The sequence below is a fragment of the Aphis gossypii genome, chromosome X, assembly GCF_020184175.1.
Source record: "Aphis gossypii isolate Hap1 chromosome X, ASM2018417v2, whole genome shotgun sequence".
NCBI classification, from domain to species: domain Eukaryota; kingdom Metazoa; phylum Arthropoda; class Insecta; order Hemiptera; family Aphididae; genus Aphis; species Aphis gossypii.
In genome coordinates, this window is record NC_065533.1 from 63,091,020 (window position 1) to 63,115,573 (window position 24,554).

The window sequence follows — 24,554 nt, forward strand, 5'->3', positions numbered from 1 at the left end:
CAATTTTTCTAAAAACATTGCATGTAGTTATCTTAATTCATAATACCTTATATTATAATAGATATGTTTGAGGATAAATCGTTATCGTTACGCGATTTCATAAAAATTTAAAACTCAAACGCTCAAAACATTTTTCCTATAATGACGCTTCAAATTGTCTCTATAGCTTTTTGAAGCAAAACTTATGGAAAATTTAGTGTTGGATTTTTTAACGTTAGATATAAATACAAACAATTTTATGAATTTTGAACTACAAAATAATTTACAAATATTCATGATTTTTCAAAATTTTCAAAATTTTTTGTGTTAATAATTAAGAATTGAAAATACAACACAAATTTTCCATAAGTTTTCTTTCAAGGAGCTATAGAGAAAACTCGAAGCATCATTATAAGAAAAATTTTAAGTAAGTTTGAATTTTAAATTTTTACGAAATAGCGTAACGATAACGATTTACCCTTAAACAATTTTAAATATTTGTTATTATTCAAAAAGTATAAGTCGTAAGTACTTAAAAATTTCACCAGTTATTTAGATTGGCATTTTTTTTACATAATATAATTTTCAAAATATTTTTGACTTTTTTGAGCTATTTATAGACAACTGAAATTTTCAATTTTTCTGAAAAATTTTTTTTGAAGTGTCGATAAATTTTTTTTGGCCGAGTCAAAATACTTGAAAATTTAATACAAAGTTTCTCGTAAGTTATTTTTATAGTGATAAAAAAATTATAAGAATACATAGGCACAATTTTTTTTTATTAGCATTTGAAGTTCAAATATTGACAAAAATTCGTCAAAGCCATGAATATTTGCAAATTATTTTGTAGGTATAATTCATAAAAATGTTTGTATAGGTAGCTAAGAGTTGAAAATTTAATATAAGATTTTTCATAAGTTTAGCTTACAATAATTATAAAAGAACTTAAATTTTGGTGTATTCAGGCTATTAAAACATAAACCACCTTTTTTACCAACCACTGGAAATTATATCCTAGGCTGACAAATCATCTTCGTTCAGAATCGTTTTTCGTATACAATGATACCTATCATTGCATTCAAATTTAACCTACCCTAGTTCGAGGTCCACCCCACCCCCTAATGAACAGCAGAACGGTACCCACTTTCCCGCTTTTTAATATTGGCTAGTATGAATAATTTACTTTGAACAAACGATTATAAAATCTTAATACAAACAATCGTAACTATATGCTGGTAACAGTAACGGATGGACTGGAGATGGAGATAACATACTATACAGATACTATACATTTATGTTTAACAACCTAAAACTCGTATGTTATTTTGAAAATATTCTTTTACAATATCTTTTTTATTATGTTATAAAGGTTAGTGAATGATAAAAAAATGTTGGCGCGTAAGAACAATTTATTTATTTTTTTCAATGAAAATTTATGAAAAAAGACGCTTTAGTGAAATTATAAGAATATACTTTGTGGTTTGTGAAATAGTTGAGTGCACTTCAAAATTGGGTGCGACGATTTGCAATCTAGTTTATTTTTTAAAGCGTTTCCAGAAATGATGATTTACTGATACTCTGTCGTTTGGTTTAACTTTTTGAGTGTCTATTATAGTCGAGAGCGCTCGCAGAGGAGGGAAAAGGGGACATCCCCCCCCCGGTGAATTTTTAACCGTATGTACTTAAATATCACGCACATGGCATTCCATTTTATCATAACAAATATAAAATATTCTTAGAATAAAACTTTTTTGTTCTATTCAGTAATTACCTATGGTAAAAATTATAATCATTAATTATTAACTTATGGAAATACAAATTATCTATCAAGTATCTGGGTGTAGGATATATTTTTACGGCGTAAATATTATAAAGAATTTCTTGATTTTAATTGAAGGTACTATTATAAGTATAAGTTATTAGGTTTTTTTTATTAGTTTAATAAGTTTATTTTATCCAGAAATATCGACTACGATGAAAGTTTTAAACAATGTTAACTTATTATTAGTGATATAGGATATGTGGAAAAAATATTTTTATTATTTTTAACTTTTTACAATTTTTTAATGACAACATGCTTTTTTAACTCCTTGTTCCAATATTGATTATTTTCTATAGACTTCAAAAAATATAAAAATGTATAAAAATCGAATTTTGGACGAATAGGTCGTTTAGAAGTTACTTTAGGTATTATTTTAAAATACGGGAGTACCTCGCATGATGTTGGTTTACTACTCTATTATTTATGGCTGGGCACTTTTCAGTTACTTTAGTAATTTGTAATTGGTAATTAATTATAAGGTAAATGTTGATATAATTTGTAATAATTACCATTTATTGGTATAAAGAATTACATAGTCAGGAATGGTCATTTGGGCATTTTTCCTAGGGGTCCTAACTGAAGCTGATAAAGATAGAATACAGTTGCTATAGTTCCTCAGCAATTATTGAATTACAAATATTACAATTTTTCAACGATAAAAATAAAAATCTAACATGCTTAAACAACTATCTTGCATGTATTCCTGTTATTAAACATAAAATAACTATTTATTCATTATAATACTAATGTTTTGTTCGTCAGCGCCGGTAGAGAAATTATTTTCATTTGCTGGCTTTAAATTGGCACCAACTTGTTCTTGGTTATCTGACAAGCAATTTGAAAAACTTGTTTTTTTTTAAAATATAATCAAAATTACGGAGTTATCTTTTTTTAAGTATATTTTTCTAATGATTTTGTCATTTAATTTATACACCTTTTTATAATTATATTAATAATTAATGATATATATTTTTTTAATCATCATAAAAGCATAAAATGTATAATGTATAAAATTAAATATTATTTTTTTAATGTAATTATAGTGATTTTAAATTATTATTATTATAATTTTTTTTTTGAGTGATTGGCTCATCTCTGCAGCTACTATTCAGTCCATCAAAACTTTAAATTACTACGTTTATGTACAGCAGTTAATGCGCATTAATTCAATGCCCATTGAGTTAGTCCGAGAGTTTGGTGCATATAAATGCATTTTTAATTCGCATTAAGCTAATGCGCATTTATTATTTAATTCGATTAGTCAAATCGAATTAATTCTTACTTCGGGATTAAGAAATACATGTAAACGCTTTAATCCGAATTAATATTTTAACGGGAATTTTAAAATTTAAAATAATAAAATAATATAGTTGGTAAGGTACCTATCTCATATTTTGATCATAGAATCCAAAGTATAAATAGCATGGAATAAAATCATTTGCATTCATTTTAACTTTATTCAACATCTAATCTTGATATTTTAGGTGCATATAAACCCGCATTCTAATGCAGATAAAATACTGCATATAAACGTAGTAGGTAATTAATAACTTATTTGCAACTACTCATACAAAATTTGATTTTTATAAATCAAACTACTCTGAATAATATTTTGCTTCGAAATATGCAATTACAAATATATGTTGTTGTCATTCAAAGCAGTAAACATTTTTAAAATGTTATCAATAAAAAATAGTAAGAAGTATACATTTTTCTAAATAATATGTTATTTGTAACCACTTAAAATAAATTGTTTAAAAAAAGGTTATTGTTTTCTGAAATATTGAACGTCTAAACGTTTAAATGGATCACTCCGTATAATATAGTAATATAATAAATGACGTAAAATTTATGTTTCCTATATTATGTACACACATACAAATGTATATATGTATATATATTATATAATATACAATATACATCGTCGTAGTGGAGTGACAAATAATTGTTATGTACAGGCCACGTAGTGGTGTTTAAAGTCGCGAGAAGACAATACATTATAACTATTATTTTGTTAGGTTTTTAGTCGGTCATGAATTATTTAGTCGGACTGTCACCATCACGTTTTAAGACGCCATTTCCATATTATTCACGGTATGATATTCTTATCGCATCCAGGAATATACAAACTGTCAACGTAGGTACTAACTATATAGTTGTGCAAGTACCTGTAATGATAATATTATATTATAATGGCTCATGACAAACTTTCGTGCATATTATATTATAATATTATATGTATAAATTATACCTACAAAGATAGAGACGGTACAGTTCGTGTTTATCACTATCAATTGGCGGCTGGTTTATAAATATTATTATATTTATCGTACATATTATCATCTCAGTCTTACATATTTTATAACGGCATTTGTATAGATATACCATATTACCATATACATAGGTATATACAATTGGCTGAGAAATAAACTTTTCACATCCGGTTGGTTCAGATTCCATTTTCAATAATTAATGGCATCATATCTTAGATAAATTTATATAAATTTATATAATATTATATGCATTCTGAATCCACTAGCTGGGTGTCATTTTAGTTTTTATACAGGGAGTAGTAACGTATCGACCAGAATTCATATGGGTGATAATATATGTCACCCTCCCAACATTTTTTTTTACTCTATTAATTTGATTTTAATTGATATAATATTATTATTTTTATGTTAACATAATTTGGGATGTGTTTTTTGTCAACTTAAGATTGTGCGGTTTCTATATTATTTATAATAGGTAAGATATACAATTGTGACTTTTTAAAATGATTGTTAATTTTTTATAGTTGATTTTTCTACAGCAAAACTGTTTGTGAATTTTCTAATAACATATCAAAGTATATTATTTAGAACACTATTTTTTATTATTGATATTTTATTTTAATTTAAAAGTTATTAGCGTTTTAAAATTATAAAGTTTTTATAAATTTTAAAATGGGTATTATAGTGAATGAAAAATAGATTTAGGCGAGACTTAATGTTTAAAATTTAAAGACCTATAGCTCCTCATGTTTATGGCCTACTTTATGTAGTTATATATATATATACAATACAGTTAGTAATTATATAAATTACCTAATAATGAATCACTGTGTTTAAAGACTGATTCATACTGGTCCGATATGGCATGACAAAATATTATACTATTTGTTAATAATATGAGATAATTCACATTGATGTGCACAAGCCCGGATTAAGACCTTCAGGGTCCCAGGGGCCAATACATGATTGTGGGCCTCCATCAATGAAAACAATTCTTTAAAATTACAAAAGTATATAATAAAACAAATTTAAACATTTTTATTTAAGTACGATAATATAACGATTAACGAGGATAAAAACATTAAAAACATATTATTTTTTATTGAAATACATATTTAATTTAAAATTTAAATATATGATAAATGATAAAATATATAATATGTAGGACGTAGGTATTACATATAGAGATATAAGATTAAGATAATATTTTATAAATGAATAAAGAAAACTTTGATTTAATAAAATATAACAAAACTAAAGAAAAATCAGATCGTTTTGTGTTGTATACTTGTGACTGTTGACTGTATTGTTGTATTCAACATGACTAATGAGTTTTGATAAGAAATAGTTGTTTGTGATTGTGGTATATTTTATTCAAGTTGTCTAATTCAGATATAATTTGATAAACTTTGCAGGTTTTTTTAAGAAGTTGTATAAATACGACGGGAACTGTTTGATTGTCAAGCAAATCGACAAGAAAAAATTGGTCTATATAGAATCAAAAACGATTTTTTTGTGTGATGGTTCGGCATTTTTTGTTCAATGATATACTTCATAAGAGTAGTTAACATAGTCTCAGGTGGTTTCAAAAGGTTGCTTTTTTAAAAAAATGTTGTTGTGGTTGATTTGGTATAGATGAATTAAAACGATGTTTCAACGTTTTGAACAGGAGTTTTAAATGTAACTGCAGAAATCTCATCACTATACTTTCTACTTGAACTTCCTCATCTTCTGTCTGAATGAGATAAAACATTATTATCATCGTTACTTACCATACCTACATTATTTATGAAATCTTTTTATTTAATGCAAGGTTTTAAAATTTAATTTAATCTGCATATTTACTAGACGCATAAAAATATAAGCCGTACCATAGCAGTATGAATAATCGTAACACTGCAAATTTACATTGTTCAAATATAATTATAATTTTTCAACTATTGTTATAATACTAATAATATATATTAAGTTTACCTACATGTTTTGTATACATTAAGAAGGAGGTGTAAGGATCAGATACGCCGCAGAGCATAAAAAAAAAGAATTTTTATATGAAATAATGGTTTTTACAAAAAACTTAAAAATACAATAGATAACTATATTTTTGTTGTTATTCATACAAAAAAAAAAAAAGAAACATAGGATTATTTTATTAAAAACTTATTTTAAACTTGAACATTATAATTATATTAGTATATAAAGGCTGCAGTCTATATAATATTATAATATAGGTAAGTATTTAATAAATATGTTTATAACACAAATATAATAATAATACGCACTTTACTTATACTCGAAGTCCTCGCACGATGCTAGTAAAATATTAAAACGTAATGGTCTCAATCGTGACAGTTTATATTTGATATTATAGACTTTATAGACTATAATATAGAGAGTATTAGGATGGTAGTTTATAAGTTAAAAGCACTGATTATCACTGTTAGAGTGATATGAATATATGATAGTTGCTGTCATAATTCACAATGTCATATAATATACCTATACTTGTGTAGGTACACAAATGTCATATACCAGCTATGTGCGTGTAATAATTTGTTAAATATGTATACCCATATGTTATATTATTATATATTTTATACGTTATAAACTTAAGCTTAACTATCCATTGGTCGTTTATATAGCTATGGATTTATACATCAGGTGATCCTTTTATCGTAACACACTCTTCATTATTTCAAAAATTATTAACGTTTTTGAAAAAAATTGATTTTTCTTTTTATAATTTTAAGGTGTTAAAAAGCAATTGTTCAAAAAATATATTTTTAATATTAATTATCGATAATCATTATCATTTTTTTTAAATTGATTTGTTTTTTAGTAGTGCAGGAGTACATTAAAAAATGTTCATCTATTACTCTACCATTTAAACTTTGAATAGGTATTTGTAACTAATAAACAATTCATTGGAAATTTGATTTTTATAGATCGGAATACTCCAAATAATAAATTGCTAGATACAGAACATGAAATTGAAAACTTATGTTGTCATTAAAAAAAATAAAAATTTAAATAAAAATAACGATAAGTAAAAGTAAAAAATATTTTTTTTTAGAATAAAATATATAATACAGTAATATTTTATTTTCATTTTTAAAAACGTTTATGTTTTCTGAAATAATAATTGCAGTCTTTCTATAAATAACTTCATAAAAAAGGCGTTTCTAAGCTTTTGAAATTGAGGGGCTAATTCTGTCTCATCTAAAATTATTTTTCCGTATGCTAAAGCTACATTTTTGTTATTTAAAAATTGTAATCTTTGGGGTTTATACATTTATGATCGTCCAATTATATTATGGTCAACAGATACAATATGAGTACAAAGTAAAATTAAATGTTGAAAAAATGTTTTTTTCTTGAGTTACATTTATTTTTATATTTTCCACTTTGAAAAATCTATTATTGGCTATTAAAGTTTAACAAATAGACTAATTCTTATAATGGTTTACAATTTTACATAACTGATATAGTCGATACAAATTTATTATATTTTTAACAAGTATAAAAACGAAATAAATAAATAATAAGCCCTCAATAATGAATTATTGAGTATTGTGTTGCTTTAGTTTTGAATGAGAAACCAAATATAAAGTTTTTGAAAAAATGGTTATCAAAAAATATTTTTCTGTAAGACTGTTTTATTTGCCCATTAGTGGATGGGATATGTTGATAATTAAACGTAGGTATTATGCATATTTTCTCAACTCTTAAAAGAAGATAGAACTTTCCAAATTACTTTTAGAGGTAATAGTTATGATGTTTATTCAATAAAATCCGCCAAAAGTTTATTTCCTTTTTAAGTCAGGTAGAGTCAAAGTAAGATTGAATATTTTGCTATACCTACTTAGCAATTAGCATAATGTTTAGTTATTATTATTAGTATAGGTACAACCGTGTTTTATTAATTAATAAAAGAAAATTATGTTTCTTTAAATATTAAGAACTATATATTTTTGTTTTTTATTACTATGAATTGTTTATATTATGTGTATAAATTCATATTTCATTGTATAAATTAATAAAACAAGTTTAAAAAGTTAAAATACTTATTATTATATTATAATATTATGAAGAATAATATAATATAAATCTCATTGTGGACAACAAGTGATCTGCAATGAGACACTTGATTTTTATTTTTTAAAACTGAACTACTTTTGAATTGATTAAATAGCTGTTAATAATTATTTAATAAGCTATTATAAATGCAGAATATTTTTATTAATACTTAATAAATCAATATATTATATTTATAAATTCGTTTAGTACAAATAAAGATGTTTTATCATTCTTCTATCTTTAATTTCATACATTTAAACAACAATTTTTGTCTCAACGTGAGCCGTTTTTTTGTATTTTTACCAATAGCCAAGGCCTGTTGGGCTAGGTACCTTTATTAGACAAAATAAAATGTCCATACCTTACGATCCCTTCACAAATGGTGATAGGGTATTGGAAAGAAAAAAGGGAACAATACCGATGGAGATAAAAAAATCGAAAGCGTCAGAATTGTAATAATAATACCGCTGTACTTGTGTAAGCTGGTCGCTCCGCGGCGCCGTTGCCATCGGGCAGGTTACGCGCTCGTACCGACTCCGTGGAGGTGCAGTGTTCCGGTGTAGATGTGATGGCCAACCATCGCACTGTGTTTGTGCGCGTCCACCACACCGGTGTGGATGACGCGCCGGGTCATCTCCGTGGTCTGGTTCATGGTTTAGACCGCGCGCGCACGGGGCGGCGGTGGCGGCAACGACACTTTACACACACACACACACACACACACACACACACACCACACACACACACACACAACACACACACACACATACACACAAACAACAACAATAACAACCGCCGCGGTGATCTCTCGCTCGTTCCGCGCCACCGCGCCACCGCCACCCCCGCGCACGCACCGGTACGACGATTTGCCGCATGCGCGTGCGCGTGACATTCGTGGGCATTCGGTCGGCGTCGTCGTTCCGTGGCGATGAAGAGTCGGCGCGCGCGGCTATCGACGTTTTGGGGCATCGCGCGTACTGTGGGTACTCTGACTACGGACTACGAATTCGTCGCCGCCGCTTGATAGTCTTGCGTGTGCCGTGTGTGTGTGTGCACGTACGCTGTGTGTTCGCCGTTCTTCCAAAGTACGCAGTCTCCGCGTTCGCACGGCTCTATCGTGCCATCCAGAGATTTTTGACGAAGCACACCCATATATATATACACACGAGCGCAAGCCTGTCCGGACGAACCATCGTGCAGACGCCAAGCGAATATACCAGCGTAAGACATCGGCGGAAAGAAACGCGCGCGCGCGAGTTCACCCCCGGTCGATCTTGCCCGTTTTACGCCCTCGGCGTGGGGCGGCGCTTTCTGAAGCGCACCACTACCAACGCCACCACCGACACAGCACCAGACCATGTGGATCGCCCGTTGCCCGGAGATGCACCATCGTCGACGTCGCCGTTGACCGTCGTCTTCCGAGAGACGCGATGTCCATCCAATAAGCGCACTGCTGCAGAAAGGAGCACCGCGTACTGCACATTCCGCATAATATATTATATAATATTCGTATACATATCTAGTGGCCTCCGATCAAGATGTAGGCGAAAAACTCGAGACGACCAAGACGTTACTGCAGGTGAGAGTTTCGCGACTATAAAACGGTCTATAAAATATTTATGTGCGTACAGATGATAAATACGACTACAATATAGGTATAGGTACGATAGGATTATAGGAATAATAACTCTATACAAGTATCAATATAATATAATATACATAATATTACTTTACCTTTATAATTGTTTGATATAATTTAGTAAAAATAATTTGGTAAAAACTGTTAATCTATATCATCACTGCAATGTTATGGCGATTTAATATAACAATATGTCATATACCTGCAACAGTAATACCTATTTGAAAATCATTTATTGCCACCATAATAATGCAGTTATTATAATAGTTGTATCTACCTTTCCAGTTTATTTTATGTATGTTGGATTTACCTAGGTTATACATTATGTATTTCTTATTACTTCTGAGGAACATTTCGAATACATTTTTTGTAAATGGTCAAATCATTCTTTCCGGAGATGAAATTCTAATATTGATATTATGGTGTATACCTAGTTAGTTACGCGTTGTTACTTGTTTTTAATGTTATATTATAGTAATATAGTACCTATTTAGTATAGTTTTAACGTGTCTCTAGAGTGTTTCTGTCGTTTGAGTTTCGACGTCAGTCATTGCGGATCAATTAATTATGTAATTATTTGTAGATCCTAACGAATTAAAAATGCAGACTAATTGTTGTCGTAAAATGTACTCAACGTATGTATTCGTATAATCTAATTTATTAATTCAGTTTTAAGAGTAGACTTAATAGAATACATATTTAATAGATACCTAAGATTTTCGTATTTTGATGGATAGCATACCCTATATTAAACCATCAAATGCGCGATAGATATAGATATATATATAGTATATTGGAAATGTACCAGTGTTTCGATTTATATATGTTATATCACGTCCGATGTTAAGTACGATTGTATGAAGAAAAGTCGTGTACTAGTAAAAACTGCACATGTTGCCTGAATATTATATCTGTGCCGATTAAACGTAATAGTAATAACAAATTATTATGATATTCGTACGTAGTAGAATATGTATCAATATTACTGTTATGATGTAATATACTGAAGTCATAATAAACTACCTATATTATTTACGTTACACTACCGGCTAGTGTTATAAGCGTTATTCTCATTATTGTTATACAGTAGACTCACAATAAAACGAATTTCAAGGGACTGGAAAAAAAGTTCGTTACATAGTTATTTGTCATGTTAAGATCTTAAAACCAATTGCTCCAAAGCAAAAATTGCCGACCTGTATACGATAATGTGATAATGTATATTCCAGCACACTATCGCTTGATGATCATCAGAAAAAAATCATAATACCAAACTACATAATTGTAAAAATGTGTTCATCACGAGAGCTTTTGACCACTAAAGAACTTTGTAACATCGAGAGTATCAGAATTCTTTTGATTTTTCATTAAATTACGAGACTGTCAAGGGAACGACAGTTTAATTCATTATATAGTGCGAACTTCGTTATTAGCGATCTAAATGTATACATAGATATTTACCAAAAATATTTTGACACACTTTTTCATTAAATAATGAATTTATTTAAATTCTGATTTTTGGAAATTGTAAATGTACAAAAAAATACAAAAACATCATATTTTTAATTCTAAAATGTTTTGTTCAACTAAAGGAGTGCCATGTAGCGATTTATATTTTTTTTTTCAAATGAGTACCTACTTATATATTTCTTTTTTATAACTGAATTTTTTTTTGAAAATATCGAAATACTTAATTCAAAAATAGTTATTCGTTTATACTAAGAATAATATAGTTATACAAAAATAAAACTAAGATGCAATATTTTATCTAGTATGTTTTCATGACACTTCAATCATTTTACAAATTATAAATGTTGATAGATTATTATTTATCGTGTAAAGTTTAACGTATAATTTTACTTAGCTTTGAGCTTAAGTTTATAGTTTATAATTACTTTTTATTTTACATCCGTACTTTTTGTTACAATCAACGTTAAAGATTTTAGGTTTATACTCGTATAATAAGAAACAAAATTAAAGATAAATTCGCCAAAATGATCGATTAATTTATCATATAAAATGATATAATGTTTTACTCAGTAAATTTTGGGCCATCCTTCTATGTTTTGATTTTTACAAGCGTAAATAACCCCGACATTTTTCAAATTAAAAACATCTTTTATAGCTTATAAATGTTACACACAGTCGTTGCCACTTTATGAAAATATATTTTTTTCAGTTACGAATATTGTAATTCTAAACTCGTTCTCGGGCGTTCTGGTATTATATTCTGTACTACCTATATATTTTCCTATAATTATACATCGGTATAGTCGCAGTTAACTTGTTGCTATTAATCAGTCATCACAAATTCGATATGTTTATAATATCTTGGGACCAAATAATAATATTTTCTTCATGCAAATAAGTAAATTAGATAGTGTCATATAGATGTATGCCACTTGGCAATCAATCATTCATCATTTTAATTATTTCAGGTACCTACTGCATATTTTAATTTTAAATCAGCAATCCCCGCTTATAAGTGTTTATCTCATACTTTAAAATTCTATATGTCCGGAACCATCATGAACATTTATATCAATATTTAATATTATTATTATCTTGTCTATATCACATAATGGCTGCACTAGGTACCTATTTATTTATTTATATATAATAATAACTACCTATAAAATGTAACTGATATAGATAAGTAGGTATAGGTGCCTAACTATTTTGTTTCATAATATTATCATTTAATTGTATTCTGGCATTGTAGTGTTTTACTACATTCTTTATACCTAAATGATGTATAAAAGTTATATTTTTATTAATATGAAATGATCGAAAAGAATATTTGATAAGTTATATAATATTGTAAAATGGTTGAGTATTATATTTTATGTTCTCATGGAAAATAAATCATCTGCACACTTATGCTACTCGAAAACCAATCGAATAATGCTGCAGTTGAACGAATTAAAAGTTGAAACAAGTCGCTCTGCATCAGATTGCCTGTATCTAATAGAGAGACTTACTTTCTGGGAATATATACTTCTCTTTAGATTTTTATCTCACACATTATATCATTGTACTTCATTGGTTTTAGTAGTATCTAAAAGCCACAGAAAATATTATTTTCTTTTTGACAAACGAAGAGACGAAAGCGCATTCGTAGAGAACACCTCGATATAATTTCATTGTAGCATCTTGTACATTTTCACAGTCACACTTAAATGAAACTTATACTAGTATTAAGAACAAACAATGATTACGTATGGTTAATTGTTTTTTCCTTGTTTTTCATCGAAGGCGACACTACAATTTGTCGTAAATTTACTGTTTGAGTTAAAATTGCTAATACAAGTATACTGCGTTACGCTGTCAATGTGTGTGTTAAATTTAAGCTTTTTGACCATGTGAATATATTTTTTTTTCCAATTTTTACAGAAGTATTAGTCAAAAATGTAAATGAAACTATTTTAAAAAAATTACTTTTCTTCTAAACATAATTCATGCACTAATCATTTTGTTCATACATAACTCGTCAACTGCGAATCACGACGTTCATAGTGTGTTTCACGTTCTTATTATTATAAACATTGTATTTCATTCATTGCGTTTTAACACCTATTGCCTTTCGATTTTGTTGTTACCTGTTTATTACTTGTGGTCCTATAAAATAAATATATCTAAGATATACTTGTTTGTATTGTTTACAAGTCCTGTTTAAACTTGTAGTACTAGTAGCTACGTGGCGTCTATCAGCTTGTATTTATTTATTTACTTTTTTCTGTGACTGTCTTCTAGTTATGTGTTATTATGGATAAATTGTATGTAAATTATTGCTTGATGTCTATGGGCTGGTTAAAGTTACAGCCGTTTGTGTTTTAATATAGAGAAAATTTCTCGTTAGTACAGTTTATTTTATAATTTATATATCGAACTTATAAGTTGGTAAATAATATAGTTGTTGTATTGTAATATTTATTTATTTTTTGAAGTTCAAATTGTTGGTTTTGAATACTTATTAGTTATTATATTATAACCACCACGTTTTTGAAAGGTTTCGGGTCTTTCGGCTATGGTGCCATTTTAATTTTCTGTGAAGGGTGCAGCAGGCAAAGTTCAAGCTAACAAATATTTTGTTCTACGATAGTAATTTAAAAATAAGGTGTAGCTAAAAATCATGTGTTAAAACAAGAAAGGCATATTCTCTTCCTTACTCTTCTTATAAAACAACAATTTATCTCAAGATATCCTTATTGTACTAAATAATCATTTTATAGTTATTGGCAACATTTATGGGATTATCTCGTTGTTATCATTATTATAATTGTATGTGTGGAAATTAGTTAGTTTAAAGAGCGAATAAAATGTAATGCAAGGTACGAAATTGTTGTTTAGGTTGTTTAGAGTCTGGTATAATAACGTAATGTCTACTATCCATGTAAGAAACATACAAACAATAAGTATGCATATTTAATATAGTATTCAAGTTTTTGAATTCAGTTTAACTTAAGTTTGTAAAAGTAATAATTCTAAGTTTGAAATAATATATATTTGAAACTATAATAATTACATAGAAACACTATTTTTTTTTTATTGAAATTACTTTTTATTGTTTAGCATGCAAATAACTCATGTTTATAATGCTATTTTATAAGGGTCGCTTATCTTTTGTGTTTTTATTAGAATAATAGCATTTTAAAGTTCATACGAAAAACTTATAAAACTATTCCGTCTTTATAAGTGGCTGACCTCTTAAAAATACTTCTTCAAAATATAGTTTCTTAAAAGATGTTAGTTTAATTTAGTAAATAAATGCATATTTTTTAATTTAAAATTGTATTGTCCTATGTTTTATTTATAATAAATTAGGTACATCTAATAAATCAATAATATAGTTGCTTGTAGATTCTCTCGCGTAGTTTGAATTATTGCTTGATAAAATTATCATGCATAATATGAAATATATACTAATATTTATTTACGTAGGTACTTATATTTTTATTTATTATTAATACCAAATATTTTGTATTTTAAATCTTTAAAAAATTAATGGTTTTTATATATACCAAATATTTTAATGGATTACATTTTGATTGCTAGATTTTACATGTGTTAGCCTGCAATCATTATGAATCATTGAACTATATACTCTATAGTTCAGTGTTATATATTCACTCTACTGCTATAATATTGGTTTTTAAATTGTATTTTTTAGTTTGTTTTGTATGTTGATGATTCAGTTGCTTAGAAGTCGAAATGATATTGTTTACTTTATGCTTAGTTTTAACTTGTAAATAAAAAATGCATGCAATACAATTAGTGGGAATCTCAAAAAATATTCATAACCCTAGTTTTTACCAGCTTTATATTAATATATTATTATGTTGGTATTAAATATTAATACCATATTACGGTTATAAGGAATAATACGCTGTTTGATTTTCATTAATATCATAAAAATGCCGATTATATGACATTAACACGTACCATCATTATTATTTTAGTCCTTCGGTATTATAAAGTATAGTTTTAAAAATTGTTATAATATCTATTAAAAATGTATCATATTCAATGATTTCTGGAATGTGAATTAATTTAATTATGTTGTATATTAAAAAATTTAATATATTATGGTATACAATATTCAATACATGTATTTTATTTATACCATAATATATAATAATATAGTTTAAAGAACTTTTATTTTATTTTTAAAATTTCTTAAAGCATATCCATTATCCACTTTTGAGTAGATGTAAATGTAACAATACGTGGACTACAGCTAGCATGTTATATAACCGATAAAAATACGCATATGCGAGGACATATGGTTTCAAGACATGACTCGTGTGTTGATTTAGTGATCCGAACTATAAAAACTACCAACATTCCCCAGACGTTTGTATCCCTCTAGATTTGAACCAACCATCGGTTTCAGAGGTTTAGTGTTTATTATAATTAATTTTATTGAAGTTTCATACATCCTGTAACTTCTGATGTACTCGATGCACGTGCATCAATACAGTTTATCGATATTTTACTAACGAAGAAAACATATGTAGCTCTGTACTCCTATATATATATTTCTTTAACTATATTAAAAATATTTCATTATTTTAATTTTATACATAGGTAATAATATTAATCTATAGAACCGTTTTAGATATGTTACACGAACATGAATATTGGTTTATGACATGTTTTACTATATTATAATAATTAAATTTACAGGTGTTTGATTTTAATTAAAATGTGTTAAATCAAAGTATCTTTGAAATAAATTACTAAAGCTTTCGCTTCTAAAGGAATTGTTAACCAATATTATATTCAGAGCGTTTTAAACGAAAATCGTGTGTTTCATTGATTGCAATTATATATTTGTTAAAACCTTTAATTAAATATGAGCACTTCAGCGTTCACAACTAATAATAATTGCAATATAATATTATGTAATGTTTTTTACGTTTTATATTATTATATTATGATCATATTTTAGAAAATATTTAATTTTTTTATAGTATAATGACCTAATATATCGATTTTTATATAACAATTTTAGATTTTTAATGTACAGCATCGGTCAATATTTGTGTTAATTATTATATACCTACCTATTTAACATAATAATAGGTATATTATGTATCAATTATCAACAATTTTTATGTTCACGGAATGATCATTTGTTTGAAAATAATCTATATTTGTTTCGTTATTATTAATAGATTCTTTTATTGAAAAATATTACCAATTTTTTGAACCGTTAGAAGAAAAACATTTAATTTTACTCAGTGGGTACTATCGAAGTTTTATACTTAGGTATTTCTCTAATTTCAATTAATTTATAATCTTATTATTGGTTCCATTCTATACTAATAAATATTAATATAGAAAATAAATAAATTAATGTCACGAATTTAAGCCAATTATCTATAGATAGGTAGTGAACGAATTGAATTTATAAAATTGATATTTAATTAAAATGTGTATTGATTATTTCTATTTATTAATATTAGTTTGGGCGTTTTATTATTACAATTTCTGGTTTAATTAAATACTGTATTATTGTACATTATATAATTTAAAAAGCGAAAACTATGTTTTATAACATCTATTTTTTCAACCATAAAAATAATGTTGTAAAAACGGAATAAAAATACCCTTTGGTGAAGACGTTTGAAATATTTAAATAGCCAGTCGATAGGTAGCTTAATGAACTGAATCACGCAAGACGTGCGTTTCTTTTATTTTTTTTATAGTTATATTGCGTGAAAACATTATAAATATTAGTTTTAAAAGCTTTAAAACAATGACCACATTTTCACCTAGTCATATTCAAAATCAGCACAGAGTTGATGTATTGAGTGTATGTGTATAGGTACTATTTAACACGAATTTACAAATTACTATCAATATATATATATAGGTTAGGTTAGGTTATATATATATATATCTGAACTCGGCCATTATGTTTAATAAATAATCTTATGAGTTATTTAAAATTGTTTTTAAAATTAATTTTATCCTTTAATCATTATGGTTTTATAAACGTTAATGGTTCATAACAAAAAAAAAAAAAAATTCTGTGTTGTAATGTTTTTTATTCTTATCTTTTAGCACACAACAAACTTTAAATACGTATCATATTTATTGCACAGAAGAGAATAATTACGAACGTAATTCTGACAAAGTTGAGGTGTATTGATTATTGTTATTATGAAAAAAAAAAATGTTAAAATTAATTTTGTAATTTTATTTATAAAACAATGATAAATTCACAATTTTGAAAGTTTTCGATATTTAGGAGCATATTTATAGTTAATTTTGAACGCATGATGCATGTTATATTAATGTATAGTAGTTTTTAGGGCACTGATGAAAACCAACTATCAACATTTTAATTTAACTATTTTTTATATAAATTTGCGTATGCCTACAATAATCACTTGTGGTTATGACTCCTTGAGCTTATGACCTATATATATTATTATTAATTATTACCTACATTAAAATATGATATACCCCAGCACACCAATTCGTTTTTTGATATCTTTGTTGACCTATTATTTTTAATGTAATCAATTATAGTTTATTTATAATACTTCACCGCATGGATGCTACGATATAATATATTATTAATGTTGACAGTTATAAATTATAATTAATTTTATATAGCCGGTATAGTTTATATAGATAGGTAGCGCATAAATTGCAAACTATTCTCCTTATTAGCTTTAAACTTGATCGGGTATATCGCTTTTATACCGCGATACCCATTGCTGTGACTTTTAAGTTTCGAGTTGAGCACGAGAATTAAACGGATATTATTATATTATAAGCATCACAACTCATCCCTGTATATAGGTACTATAGATAAGTGGTTTTACTTTTGGAAGTTCACTTTTTCCCAATCAAAACACGTCTTACCTAAACTTCGAATCTACGTCTCGTGTTTAAAGCTATATAATTTTCTTGATAAACAATGTGTATAAATATAACTTATTGCTGCAGTAGTATTATCAAACTTATGAAACGCACGTAACGCGTTGTGTAGTTTAAATTTCCTATTTCGAGTTTTACTGTCTATTAATTAAATTACGATGATTGCATATTATATAGTAAATCGTTTGAAATATTCACGTGTAATAAACACTATAAAATATCCTATTGAAATAATACGTTCGTTTAAAGTCACAAAATATGCCTACAGCGCCATCACATATCGTAGATTATGCGGTACGTTCTTTAAATTTTTATAATCAATCGTATTAATTTTACGTACATCAGCCGCACTTCTGCGGCAGTTCCTATGGGCAGATATGATATTGTATTGTTCAAACAACACAATACGTGCGCCAACAGTCATTATTCGTTATTGAAAGAAACGTAATAATTCATCTTGTAACAATCTCGTAATTTTCGTAGGTGAATGTTACAGTGCCTGTGTGTGGGTGGCCAATGCAATGACTTATAAGAGTAAACGACGAATTCAACAACGTCATAAGCCACAAGTATTCTTAATCCAATAACGTCGTAATGTACCTACCTATCCGACGTAGACTATACACATTTACTTTCGTATTATAACTCGCCGAAACTTCGTGATAAATGTCCTCCCGAAAACCAAACACGGATGAAGGTCACAATATATGCATATAAATCTACGCACAATAATTATCGTGTATTATGTATAATATTACATATATGATGATCCGTCAAATATGTTTACCCCCTCTCTTTTCAATTAAAAAATGCATTTATTCGAATTCTAATACTTTGAATTTTCAAGTTTACTTGAAGGCCATACTTTTAAATACTTAAATTGTTCACATCCATACCAGAAGTGTCTTGTGGCGTACAAAAATATGTTTTTAAAATTAGAACCAACCATTTTTTTATTTTTACTGTAAATGAATTAGTATAGATAATTTCTTTGAAAACTTCAATGTGCCTTAATTGAAATGTGAACGTATAATTTTTGAGTTATTAAAATGTTAAAATTAAAAGATAATAATCCTTAAAAAAAGGTGTTATAAAGTATATAATAAACATAATATTTAATTTAGTACATACTATAATCCAACAATTTTATTATAAAATATAAATTTATTAGTATAAATTACTACAATTGTTTAATATGATATTATTATTATTTATAATAAAAATATATATTATTTTTAAAATAAAAATTAGAATTAGTGAGTCTGGTTGATGAATCACTCTGTGTTGTATGATATCCGAATCAATCATCGCACGTTTAGTGTGCCTACTAATGTCGTGCTTAGGTACCTATGTATTGTATGATGGTCAGTCATAATAACAAACTATACATAATAATATTGTCAGATTCTTGTTGAGATAAACTGGTAAAAATGGAATGGCAGTAGTGGCGATATCGCTGCGTGGTGTACTGTGTACAGGTACAATATAATATAATATAGGTAACTATACTCTACATTATATCTAACCGTGAGGTCAGTCACGCGGCGCTGTCACGTTCCATGCGGATCTGCAGGTTATAATTTTACCAAACCCCGTCCACTACGTGAAGAGGACGTGAACGTACTGAACCGAAATTCCGAATCATCTGAATATATATGATATTTATTTTATATCTGTATTATACTGAAAAGTGGTTTTCACTGTTATTTAACTATAGGCGTATTGAAATATATCTATTGTACTCTCGTAGTGTTTTCATCATAAATATAGGATTTAAATCGCTGGGTTTTCTACTTTACATAGATATAAGGTATACGCGCGTTTCTATACTTTTATTATCTTTATAAACGTTGTAATTGTAAATAAATATTGTATAGACTTAAATAAAGTGCTTGACATAGGCGGTGTTCAGGGATGCTTAGAGGGGATAAGCCTCATAAATAGATCGAAAGCCCAAACCAAATTATTGAACATTTTTCTAAATATAAAATAAATGCTTATTTTCCGATTAGATTTAAGCCCAACCCTAAAATTCAATCAAATCTCAGCTTATAGTGCTTGACTTAGAAAAGACATAGAAGATACAAGTACTCTGATGACACAAAAACAATAAATGTTATAGGGTAAATACTAGGTATAGGTTAAGTGGTGAGTGGTGTACTGGTGTGTGAAGGGAGGAGTTTGTCGCTGAAGATACTTAAACTTTCCATTGAATCCACAATCACTGTAAATATTTGTTTATTAATTTTCATTTGATAAATTCCTCAAAGTAAAGTATTTTTTAGTTATAGATAGGTTTCTATTTATTTTTAGGAAAAATATTTTCTTTGTCTTCTCATCGTTTAGCGTTCATGATTACTTACTCACGAAGTATTGTAGATCAATGTACACAACTTGTAGTTACTTATCAGTTGCTATATTATACTTGAGCTATTAACTGAATTATTATATTATAATTATCATGTATCGCTGTACCAATACATCAATAGTTATGAACATTTTGTAAATATTATTTTTATAAAAAAAAATTTAAGTAAATACTGTCCTAATAATTTCTTAAGCTGAAAAAAATTAATGATATGCTAAAATTTATTTAAGTTATCCTTATGTCCCTTATTCCAAGTCATATACCTGTGCTAAAACATTATTACTATAATAGCAAGTTGAAAGGTTTGATTATGTCGAACTTAGTGGTTTCATATGAATTACGTAAATAGGTAGGTACATTACTTTCGCAGATCAAGCGCAGGGGCGCACTTAAAATTTTTTTTTTTCTCCGGGACCCAGCATGACAGGTATAAATATATAATATTATGATATACCTTAAGTTTCAATTTCGATAGTTGATAATTTTTTTATAAAATAATTTTAAGTCAATATACCTAATACAATTATCAAAATGTTTGGGTGCGCCCTTGATTGAAAGAGTATATTATAAAAAAATGACATGGCGACTTATTGATGAATTCAAAACATTAGCGCAAATAGTGTTTGAGATTTGGGCGGGCTAACGCTCAGGCTTATATTGGACACTTAATTAACATAAAATATGTAAAACATCGGTGTATATGTATGGCATTAGTATTTTTGGTCGGGCTAAACAAAGTTTAGGAGGGGCTTAGCCTCCTAGCCCCCTACTATTTGTGCCTATGGTTCAAAATTAATTTTTTTCAACAGCTGTTACCAATAATGTACCTATATTACCTTTATATAATAAATTCGTAACTGCGTTTCGTTGAACTTTCATACAATTTTAAAACACATTACACCAATATTGTATAAAGTGAATTCATTTAAAACTTGTCATCTGGTAAAATCACTATTTATTACTTTTTTTTTCAAATTTAAAAATTAAATATTAATAAAAACAATACATTCAATGATTAAAATGATAAGTAATATCTAATTTAGTCAATATTTCATCTGTATTGTATATATAAATATATGTGACAACTACAGATAAGCCTATCGTAAATGTTATACTGTTTCTATTTCATGGCTTTTGGAAATCGATACAATTTCTTTATTTTATATGTTCTATTTAATTTACTTTTTTCATTAAAAAAATAATCAATTATCAAAACGCCGATAATTCTATTAGGGATTAGAAATTGAAATAATCATTAAGAATACTATTCCGCAGTGTTAGGTTATTGAGTAAAACGACTTATGTAGAGCGATGATTATAATAAGATTACGTAAGGTAGAATAGAAAAGTTCAAAGTTCTAAGATTGTATAAATAACTTAACTTCACTTTAGCAACGAGATTTTGAGTTGAAATTTGTACCATATAATAATTATTCATAAAATTTAACAAAAGGTAGGTTCTAATGTTAACCATAGGTAATTAATTAATCTTGACTTAACATCCATTTTTTAATTTAAATTTTTCAAAATTTACCTGTGTTCAAATGTTGTTTAAAATTATCTGGATATTTCTAAGTGATATTAATCATTTAATTAATATTTAAACGATTTCTTTATATGCTTTTAAGCATCATGCTTCCACATCTGTAATGTATATCTATTGTCCATACTTAATCTCGACATAAATTATGCTAGACATTAGCCAATAATTACAATAACGTGTAATGTTAACGAAAATCTATTTAATTATTAAATTAAATTTACTTGTATCATATTTACATATTACATATATCTAATAGCCTATTAGATTTATATAACTTTATTTGGGCCATGATCCGTATTGCAATACAGTAACAATTGAAACACTTTTTTGAAAATTCGTTTTATTGACATCTATCTATATTAAATACGATCCTATTTTATCCATCTACTCGATTTGTTTTCAGTTTCTACTAATAAGCCGTATATATCTTTTGATGTGCTTATTCGAAATTCTTGACTTCACCACTTTATAGAGTTTTAATTTATAAAATTCATGCTTTTATTAATGGAATGTAAATTTAAATTAAAATTATGCAACTATATGTCTATATGCATGGTATTCTTGAATTTTATTTTTCATTGAATTATAAGTTTCAAATACAATTTAACACCATAAAACATTTTATATATGAAAAAAAAAAACAAATTATTTAATATTTTTATGCACCATTATATTATTATTTCATGACCATATTATTATTTTATAATATACAATATGGATCGAATAGTTTTAGCGGAGTTACTATTTATCACCCCTTTGGTATTACATAGACTACACATGCAGGTAGACTTCGAGTATACGAAACGTTTTAAGAATTTAATCAATAAATTAACAAGTAATGTAATGCAGGCGTGTCGAAGAATCTTAATGGAAGATTATATACTTAAATGTAGAATAAGAATTTCCCTGTGTTATATAAAAGATAATATAAGATATAAAAAAATCAAAAACCTGTAGTACCAGGTTATTCTATTTCTGTGTAAAGTACAAAATTATTTATTTTTCTAACATCATATTTAAAAACATTGTTTTTTCTTCTTATATAAAATACAACTATTTAAAAAAAGCCTTTTTAAAATTGAGTTTTAAATGGAAAATACCATGTGAATTGATATAACGACCTATGTTCGAGTTATTAAATCTAATAAATAGATACAATTGATGGAGATATTATAAGTATATATACAACAGTTGTGTGTAGTAGGTACTTACCTGAAATTCGAAATTGTGTTCAACATTAAATTATTAAATATAGTTTACCATTTACCCTCCATATTGTATAGTATATTATCATAGTAGTTGTAAAAATTATTGCTGAAAAAATATATTTTAATGAATGATGTAATCGAAATCATAAAGGGTGTAGTAAGTGAATTGGTAAAATCAATACCTATTATTATAGTTAGAACATTCTCGTTGAGTTATTATTTTGAAAGGATCAAAGAACTTTAATAAGACTAGTATAAGAGTTAAGCTGGACCATACGAAATCATCGTAGTATATATCGGGTGTTCACAAATATTATAAAAACTTTAAGAGCTTAATTATTATTTATTCAAAACAATAGTTATATAATATGATTTATAATATAGATAGTATACATATATATATTACAAAATAGCACAGCGATTAATGACGAGATTATTATATACCACTTTAACATATTCGTATTACGTAATGATTTAAAATATAATACAGTGGTATATTATGATTAATAGATTTGTAAAATAAACGCGTATATTGATTATGGCGTGTGTTTCAAACTAAATCAAAGTCAATCAAACTCACACATATACATAGGTATATATATAATAAAGATTTTGATATTTCGTAACGAGAAAGCATATTAAATACCTATGCTGCCTTTGAAGTATAATAAGTAAATAACATAATATTATAATATTATGTGCGAGGTATACTATATACGTATTATATCAAATAGGTATATATCTAGTGTGATTTGTGAAATGATATTCTATGCTTTGTTGTATTCTATACTTAAGTCGGTAAATCGTTTTACATTATAATTATTATATACAAAAATAAAAAATAATAAAAATGATAAATTTGTGTAGTAGGTACTTATTTGAATTTTATACAGATATTAACTTTAAATTCAAATGTTTCCCTTTATGTTTTAATATGTTCCGAATTTCAAAATGTCTATAAATGTCTGTAAATTATAATCTATTGATCGAATGTTGTTTGAGTTTAATTTTAATACACGCCAAGCGGCGTATTTCCTATTTGTGTTCAAAAACTGCAAGGTCGATATTTTAGTTAGTGAAATATAAAAATACAATCATTTATACCTATATAGATATTTTTAACGTTGCTTGTAACACAGAATGCACACATTTTGGAAAATTAATCGTTTGGACCTTAATTCTGTGCATCTCAGTTTTATTTGAATATTTTAAATTGAAACGTATAATACGGTGTTGTATAGTACTATAATA

At 27.0% G+C, this 24,554-nt stretch overlaps 1 protein-coding gene across 4 annotated transcripts in view; it reads left to right on the forward strand.

Moving 5' to 3' along the window:
* The first annotated feature begins 9,127 nt into the window (after positions 1–9,127).
* The window catches only part of LOC114124749 (neural-cadherin), a 137,655-nt gene continuing 122,228 nt past the window's right edge, over positions 9,128–24,554 (forward strand). For 3 of the 4 annotated variants that reach the window (XM_027988103.2, XM_027988104.2, XM_027988106.2), the window contains exon 1: positions 9,129–9,730. The gene's annotated coding sequence lies outside the window, so the exon portion shown is untranslated. Of the gene's footprint in view, positions 9,731–24,554 lie in introns of all 4 variants that reach the window. The other variant, XM_027988105.2, reaches the window with a different exon arrangement.